Here is an 8,571-nt window from a genome sequence, read left to right on the forward strand (position 1 = left end):
TATTCTTCTACCCTGAACAAGAACCCTCTGCGCTATGGGAAGCACAGTGGTCAGGAGTTAGATGTTGTCTTTGGGTATTCTGTCCTGTAGACAGTCAATGGCTGCCCTGGAGTCTGTATGTATGACCACGTGTCCTTCCCTCAGGGATGCGTGGACTAGGGTTCCCATGATCGTAACTGCCTCTGCCTGTAACGAGGAGGCGCTGTCTGTTACCCTCATGGATTTTGTGGTATCCCTTCCTGCAAAGCCGGCACCTGCAGTGTGACTGATCGACTACCCGGAGGAGTGATGGCTGCAATGACCCAATAGGTTTATGTTTTTAGACAGGGTATTGATTCTTTCTCCTTGACAAGCTCATAACAGAAAACTTGATTAAGGTTTGTGCCCACGGCGGGGCTTCAATAAAGTCAGGGTAAGGGAGTCCATGCCCTTGGCAAGTATTTGCACTTTGATCTGATAGCATATCAACACCCTGGCTGTAAGAGCCAGTTGTTTGCAAAGAGCTCATGATCTTGTTCTAGGCGTCTGAGTATTTTTTGTCTCATGCTTGTGTTCCTGGGTTCCTGGATGACCTTTGAAAGGTGCTGCTGCTGCCATTAGATTAAAGTCCAGAGGGAGAATGTTTGCCTCCGTGAGGATGTTGAGGACCTTCGTCCACATTGGAGTATCCAGAATGAGCCTGGCAGCTTCATTTTAAACTGTTATCATTTTTTTCTCTTAATCTTGGCTTTGTGGCAATTAGGGCGACAGAAGCATAGTCCACAATGGGATAGACATGTACATAGAATGATCCTAGTATCTTATGTGTAGCTCCTATGTTTTTTTTGTTTTTGTTTTTTTTCGAACAGCTATTTATGCATAGCCATTTTTGTGTGCTGTATTAGCATTTTCTTGAATTTGTATTCTTTTCAACTTCACATTTCTTTCAGTTAAGAGTAAAAGGAAAAAGAAATCTGAATTCATATTATTCACATTCACATTCCTAAGTCTCTAATGCATGACTAATGTTAACTGTCTATATGTATGTAAACTGGATTTTTACAGTAACTGTCATGATGAGTCTAAAAATAAATAGTAAATGAAATTGCTCAGTTTTATTAATCTTTCTCGAATCAAAATTCTTCAGCCGTAGAAACGACCATGTCCTCCAAAGCTCCCGCCGTAGCCGCCATAACCCCTGTAGCCTCCGAAGCTGCTGTGGCCTCCGAAGGCCGCGTACCGAAAGCCGGAATCCGGGTTCACCCTCAGCACTCCTATTTCAGCGACCGTATCGTAGCTGCTGTACACGGGCACTAAAGGACACGTCCATAGCTGCATACCCGTATTCCGAAAAGCGGGAAGAATCAGCCTCGGGCTTCATCCTCAGCGACAGGCTCAGCCTCAGCTACTAGGCTCAGCCTCAGCATCTCCTCTTCCAAACGTCCGTAGCCGTTAGCTGCCTATACCACGGGTCTGTAGGAAACGGTTCCATGACCTTCCAAAAGCCACTCAATAGCGACTGGGTCTCTCAGCATACCAGCTTCAGGATCACCGCTGACACTGACAGCGACAAACGCCACGTGAAGGGCGTGAACAGGATTGGCCGCAAGGAAAAGTCATTTCCACCTTATTCATACGACTAAAGACATGAGAGGTCAGTAGTCTGACCACACAAGGCTAGAAATGAAATAGATTTCAATTGTCACGTGAACTCGCTTCAACACACTAAACTTTGAGGGGATATTGGTGCACAAAAACTCATGAACTAGTCAGCAGAAAACGTGTGAATCGCCCTAACTGAGATTCGCTCAAAGAAATGCAACACCCAACAGGTGTATTCATATCCGTCGGGAATCACAGGCCGGACCGTGGCCAAAACGGACGGCGGCGGCTCTCTTAGTATTAGCACGCCACACGCTGACGCGCCCGCCTCTAGCAACTGCCAAACTGTTTTATTCAAGGTCACGGGATGGGAACTATGCTGTCGCAGCAAGGGTTGAGTTCAAGTGAGCAATATTTCATTTCCTGGAGTTCACACCTTAGGAAAATGTGTCCAGAGTCATTCATTTCCTTGGAAATTTATATGATTATGATTAAACGCTCGCTTGACTAAAGTAGACAACGTTCGTATTTACGACGTGATTACCGGCCAAATTATGGGCGAATACTGACAGAAGAGAACAACAAATACAAAGTATCAGTTGCTAGAAGAGACGACCATTTTTGTCTTGTCTACTATTCTCGGGGGTCAGCCTCGGTTTTGGGGGGAAGCCACATCCCATGGGTGCAACTCTGCTTATTGTCAGCGAACCTTCGCTGAGGTCGGCCTCGGTTTGGGGTCAGCCTCCTCTGCTCGGAGTCAGCCTCTGCTTAGAATCAGCCTCCTCCGCCCCGGGTTAACCTCCGTATAGAGTAAGCCTCCTCCGCTCGGGGTCAGAGTCTGCCAAGGTCAACCTTGGCTTGGGGTCTGCTTCCGCTCGCTGTCAGCATTTGCTCGAGCTCGCCTCCGATCGGAGAGGCTCGCACTCCTGGCACTCGAAGCCCAACAGATCCTGCGGTCATACATACATACACACACATATATGTACACGCACGCGCGCCCACGCACACATACACATTTCTCTTTCACTCAGCAGCTGCATGCTGGTCATACATACACACATACACACACAGTATATTTGACTGGCGTTATCTGTGTCGTTATATATAGTATATATAATACATATGTGTGTGTGTGTGTGAAGAGAATGGATATTGTATATATATATTCATATGTATGTGCATGTATATAATTAAACAGATATGAATAAAAATGTATATATGTATATGTATATATATATATAAATCCATATGTATATGTACATATACATATCTTTATATGTATGTACATATGTAAACATGCACATACACACGCCCACAACATATTATATATAAGTCATATTATATATTACAGATAATTGTAATGTATGCACAATACGCATGTATGTCTGGGGGCATAGATAAATATGGATTGTATTATATTTGTATAAAATATATACATGTATACCTACATATATACATTTAATATATATATATAGATATATATAGATATATATATATATTATATGTGTGTGTGTGGTGTGTGTGTGTGTAGTATTAGATTTTAGATATGTTATTATATAGATGTGTGTGTATTATACACAACATATATACACACAAATAAGTATGTAGATATGTATGGTATAAATATACATATATGCGTGTGTATAATATGCATGTGGTATGAGTGGTCTATATACACCATGCTCTCAGGGGAGTCTTGAACAAAATACTTTCCTTTTCATTCGCAATGAAACCCCCCGGGCTTTTGTTATTGTTGTTTTTTGGTACCTTCATACTAATGCTGTGTTTATCATTTACTTTCTCATTCCCGTTCTCTTCATTTGGGGGGATGCGTGGGGGGGTATTTTTTAGCGACCAGCTTTTTTATGTATCAATTTGCGTAGGTTTGCGTCTTAGTATTTCTTGAATTGTAAATCGATACCTTTGCAACTTCATAAAAAGGTGTGCACATTTCTTTTTATATTTCTTTCAGTTTAGAATAAAGGAAACACCAAATCTGAATTCAAATTTAACAGGCATCACGATTCCGATGTTGTGATCCTAAAGTATAATTATGTTAAATGTGTATATGTATGGAACTGTATGTGTATCTCATATGCAGTAATGAGAATGGTGAGTGGTAAAGAAAAAAGAAATGATCCATGAAATGCTCAGTTTTATCATCTTTCTCGACCAAACCATCAGCCATAGAAATGACCATGTCCGCCGTAGCCTCCATAACCTCGTAGCCTCCGAGTGCTGGGCCCCGAAGCCACGACCGAAGTGAATCCGGGCGCAGCCTCAGCAACTCCTTTCAAGCGACCGTATCGTAGATGCTGTACACGGGCCTGAAGGACCGTGTCCATAGCTGCTATACCCTATCCGAGCGGAGGAAGGATCAGATCGGGTTCAGCCTCAGCTCAGCTAACAGGCTCAAGCCTCAGCACTCCTCTTCCAGCTACCGTATCCGTAGCTGCTGTACACGTGCCTGACGGACACGTGTCCAAGCTGCCATTACCCGTATCCGAAGCGTGAAGGATCAGCCTCAGCTACAAGGGCTCAGCCTAAGCACTCCTCTTCCAGCGGACCGTATCCGTAGCGGATGTACATGGGCTGAAAAGGACACGTGTCCATAGCTGCCATACCCGTATCCGAAGCGAGAAGGATCAAGCCTCGGGCTCAGCCTCAGCTATCAGTACAGGCTCGCACTCCTCCTCCAACGTCCGTATCCGTAAGATGCTATAACACGGGTCTGTAGGACACGAGTATGGCCTCCAAAGCCACCCCATAGCGGACTGGGTCAGCATCAGCTTCAGGGTCACCGGCTGACACTTGACAGCGACAACGCCCGAGGGCAACAAGCGATGGCCTGCAAGAAAAGTCGTTTCACGATAATTATACGTCTAAACACATTGGAGGTTAGTAGTCCTTCCCACAAATGCACTATAAAGGGAAAAAGATTTAATTTACTGTGACTTTCTTTTCAACACTAAACTTTGATGTTATATATGGTGCACAACTCATGAACTTATTCAGCATTAAACTGCTGTGAATCGGCTACACTGAGATTCGCTCAAAGAAATGCAACACTCACCAGGGTCCGCAGATCCGTCGGGAATCACAGGCGACCTGGCCAAACGACGGCGGTGGGCTCTTATATAGCAAGCAAACACGCTGGGACGCTCCCGCCTGTAGCCAATCGCAACACGGCTCAAGGTCACGGGATGGGAAACTCATGCTTCGAAGGGCAAGGGTTGAGTCCAAGTGAGCAATATTTCATTTCCTGGAGTCACAACCTTAAGAAAATGTGTCCAGAGTCATTCCATTTCCTTGTGTATGGACATGGAAATATATGATTGGTCAATTACACGCTCGCTTGACTTAAAGTAGACAACGGTCTATTTACGAGTTGATGAATAGGCAAAACTTATGGTTCTAAACTGATAGAAGAACAGAAAAAAAACTATCAGTGAACGTAGTGACGACCATTTTGTCTTAGTTCCTCTGCTCGGGATCGGCCTCGGTTTGGGTCAGACCTCACCCCGGGGACCAGACCTGCTTGCTTATTGGCAGCCTCCTCTGCTAGAGGTCGGCCTCGATTTGGGGTCAGCCTCCTCTTACCCGGAGGTCAACTCTGCTTATTGTCAGCTCCTATGCTAGAGGTCGGCCTCGGTTTGGGGTCAGCTCCCCGCCTGGGGTCAGCCTCCGTTAGAATCAGCCTCCTCCGATCCCGCGGTAACCTCAGTATAGAGTAAGCCGTCTCCGTTCGGAGTCAGAGTCGATCAAAGGTCAACCTTGGCTACTTGGGTATGCTTCCGCTCGCTGTCAGCCTCTGCTCGGAGCTTAGACTCCGTCGGTGGTAGGATCCGGACTCCTTGCACTCGAAGCACCCAACAACTACATGTGGTATACATACACACCCACACACATATATATATATATATATATATATATATATATATATATATATATATATATATACACGCACGCGCGCGCACGCACACATATACACATTTCTCTCTCATCACAGACAACTGCATGCCGGTCATACATACATCACCATACCAACACATGTATATTTGTGTGCGGTGTGTATCTGGGTGTATATATATAGTATTACATTAATACATAATATGAGGTAGAGAAAGGGTATGGTATATATATAGATATTCATATGTATGTGGCATGTATAGAATCAAACAGATATAAATAAAATGTAGATATGTACATATTTATCCATATGTATACGGACAGATACATATTCTGATATGTATGTAAATATGATAATAGGTAGATCTACAGACCACATACCTACATGTGTATATATGTGATAATATATGCAATGATGTATGTATATATATATAATATATATATATTATATATATATGTATATTATATATATCCTTGTTTCAGCCACATATATAGGTATGTATATATGCACATACAACGACACATATATATATTCATATCTATGTATGTATAGGTATGCATATACGCATGTGGGTATATAATATATAATATGTATGGATATAATTGTATAAATATATACATATTGGTCGCTAAGAAAAAACATCTCGAGCATTTGTAATCATTTATTTCAACCTGAATAGAATGTTAAGATGTAAATGTAATAACACATAAATAACCACTGATATTATCCCATATATAGGGTATGTTAAAGAACATAATTCTTTAAGTACAACAACCAATGTATAATATTTATTTCTTACTTCATACTTTACATTTACAGTAGTGAATTGTTTCTCATAGTTCCAAAAATAATAATCACTGAGTGATAGTAACAAAATAAGTTCCTTCAGATCATCTCAAAAATACACACAATAACAGATCATAGTAATATATCAATTAGATTGTATTTTCAAAACTTTTCTTCTGTCCTCAGAATACAAGTACACATTGTATACAGGTTCTACTACTCATCTCTTCACCTGTATCAATTATAGACCAATCTACTCATTATTTGCAACGTCACTTCGTAACACTACGGGTTTCTAAGGGCGAAAAAATCACAACTAGCCAGGATCGTCATCAGCCACATTACTTGTGTCCACTGTAAATTATTTCAATGTTAAGTTCATTTAACAAACATTCCTTTTCCTTTAATACACTGGTTAGAAATTCACTGACCAAAATCAAATGATAATAGTTTACAAAATCCTGAAAACCATTCTAACGCTGGGTCCAGGTCTGCTCACTCGACGCATGGCTTCCCTCTGCGTCACCCACCAAAAACAAACAAAAAAGAAATATGCGCAATGCATTGTTGTATGATTGCTTTTCTTTACAGAATTCTTCTCACATTTATCATATAACTTCAGCATTATGTCTTTAAAGAAAAATACACAATGTTATAACCACATATCATCTCTAATGAAGATTTACACAATTATACATACATACATACATAATGCATACATATATTATATGGTGTGTGTGTGTATTTAGATATGTTTATATATAGATGTGGGTAATATATACACCACATATATACATAAATATAAAGTATGTATGATATGTATTTGTGTATATATACATAATGCGTTTGTGATATGCGTGTGTATGAGTGTTGCATATATACAAATGATTCGCAGTGGAATCTGAACAAAATACTTTCCCTCCCTTTTCAGCGCAAGAAATACTGGTATTGTTGTTTTGTTACCTTCATACTAATGCTGTTACATCCACTTTTTTTCTTTTTTAGCGACCAGCTATTTAGTAGCATTTTTGCGTATGTTTGCGGTCTTTGAATTTTTATTGAATTTCTTAAATCGATACCTTTTCAAGTGATAAAAAGGTGTGCACAACTTCCATGTTTCTATCAGTTTAGAATAAAAGTAAAAAAAGAAACAGAATTTTCGTTACAGGCATCACGATTTCCGATGTTAGGATTCTTCATCTCTAACGTATAACTTATGTTAACGTGTATATGTATGGAAACTTTAATATGTGTATATCATTACAGTAATACGATGGTGAGTGTGAAAAGAAAAAATATAAATGAAAATGCTCGTTTTATTCATCTTTATCGAATCAAAATTCTTCAGCCCATAGAAAACGACCATGTCCTCCAAAAGCTCCCCGCCATGTCTCCAAGCATATGTAGCCTCCGAAGCTGCTGTGGCCTCCGAAGCCACGACCGAAACCGAATCCGGGTTCAGCCTCAGCACTCCTCTTCCAAAGCGACCCGTATCTGTAGGTGCTGTACCGGGCCTGAAGCGACCGTGTCCATAGCTGCCATACCGATTCCGAGCGGGAAGGATCAGCTTCAGCCTCAGCTACAGGACTCAGCTCAGCACTTCCTCTTTCCAACGTCCGTAACCGTAGCTGCTGTACACGGGCCTGAAGACACGTGCCATAGCTGCAATACACGTATCCGAAGCGAGAAGGATCAGCCTCGTGTTCAGCGTCAGCCTCAGCTACAGGCTCAGCACCCTCTTCCAACGTCCGATCCGTAGATGCCTATACCACGGGTTGTTAGGACACGAGTCCATGGCCTCCAAAAAGCCACCTCCATAGCGACTGGGCTCAGCATCAGCTTCAGGATCACCGCTACACGAAGCGACAAACGCACTGACGGGCAACAAGCAATGGCGGCAAGAAAGTCGTTTCACGATAATCATACGTCTAAACACATGGAGGCAGAGCTGTACACAATTTCCTAAAATGAAAAATAGATTCAATCTACGGAATTTATCTTTCAACACTAAACTTGATGTTATATTGTTTGCACAACTCATGAAATTTGATTTCGCATAAACTGCTGTGAATTGCTACACTGAGATTCGCCTGAAAGAAATTTGCAACACTCACCAGGGTCTTCATATCCGCGAGGAATCACAGGCTACCGTGGCCAAAACGAACGGCGGCTTGGCTCTATATAGCACGCACACGCTGACGCTACCGCCTGTAGCCAATCGCCAAACGGCTCAAGGTCACGGGAGGAACTCGACTTCGAAGGGGCAAGGGTGAGTTCAAGTGAGCAATATTTCA

At 42.0% G+C, this 8,571-nt stretch overlaps 1 pseudogene; it reads right to left on the reverse strand.

Annotated features, from left to right (window-relative positions):
• Positions 1–3,993: 3,993 nt before the first annotated feature.
• LOC119577544 lies at positions 3,994–8,201 on the reverse strand (annotated as a pseudogene).
• Between the last annotated feature and the right edge of the window lie 370 nt (positions 8,202–8,571).

Source organism: Penaeus monodon, chromosome 10, assembly GCF_015228065.2.
Source record: "Penaeus monodon isolate SGIC_2016 chromosome 10, NSTDA_Pmon_1, whole genome shotgun sequence".
Taxonomy (NCBI): Eukaryota; Metazoa; Arthropoda; class Malacostraca; order Decapoda; family Penaeidae; genus Penaeus; species Penaeus monodon.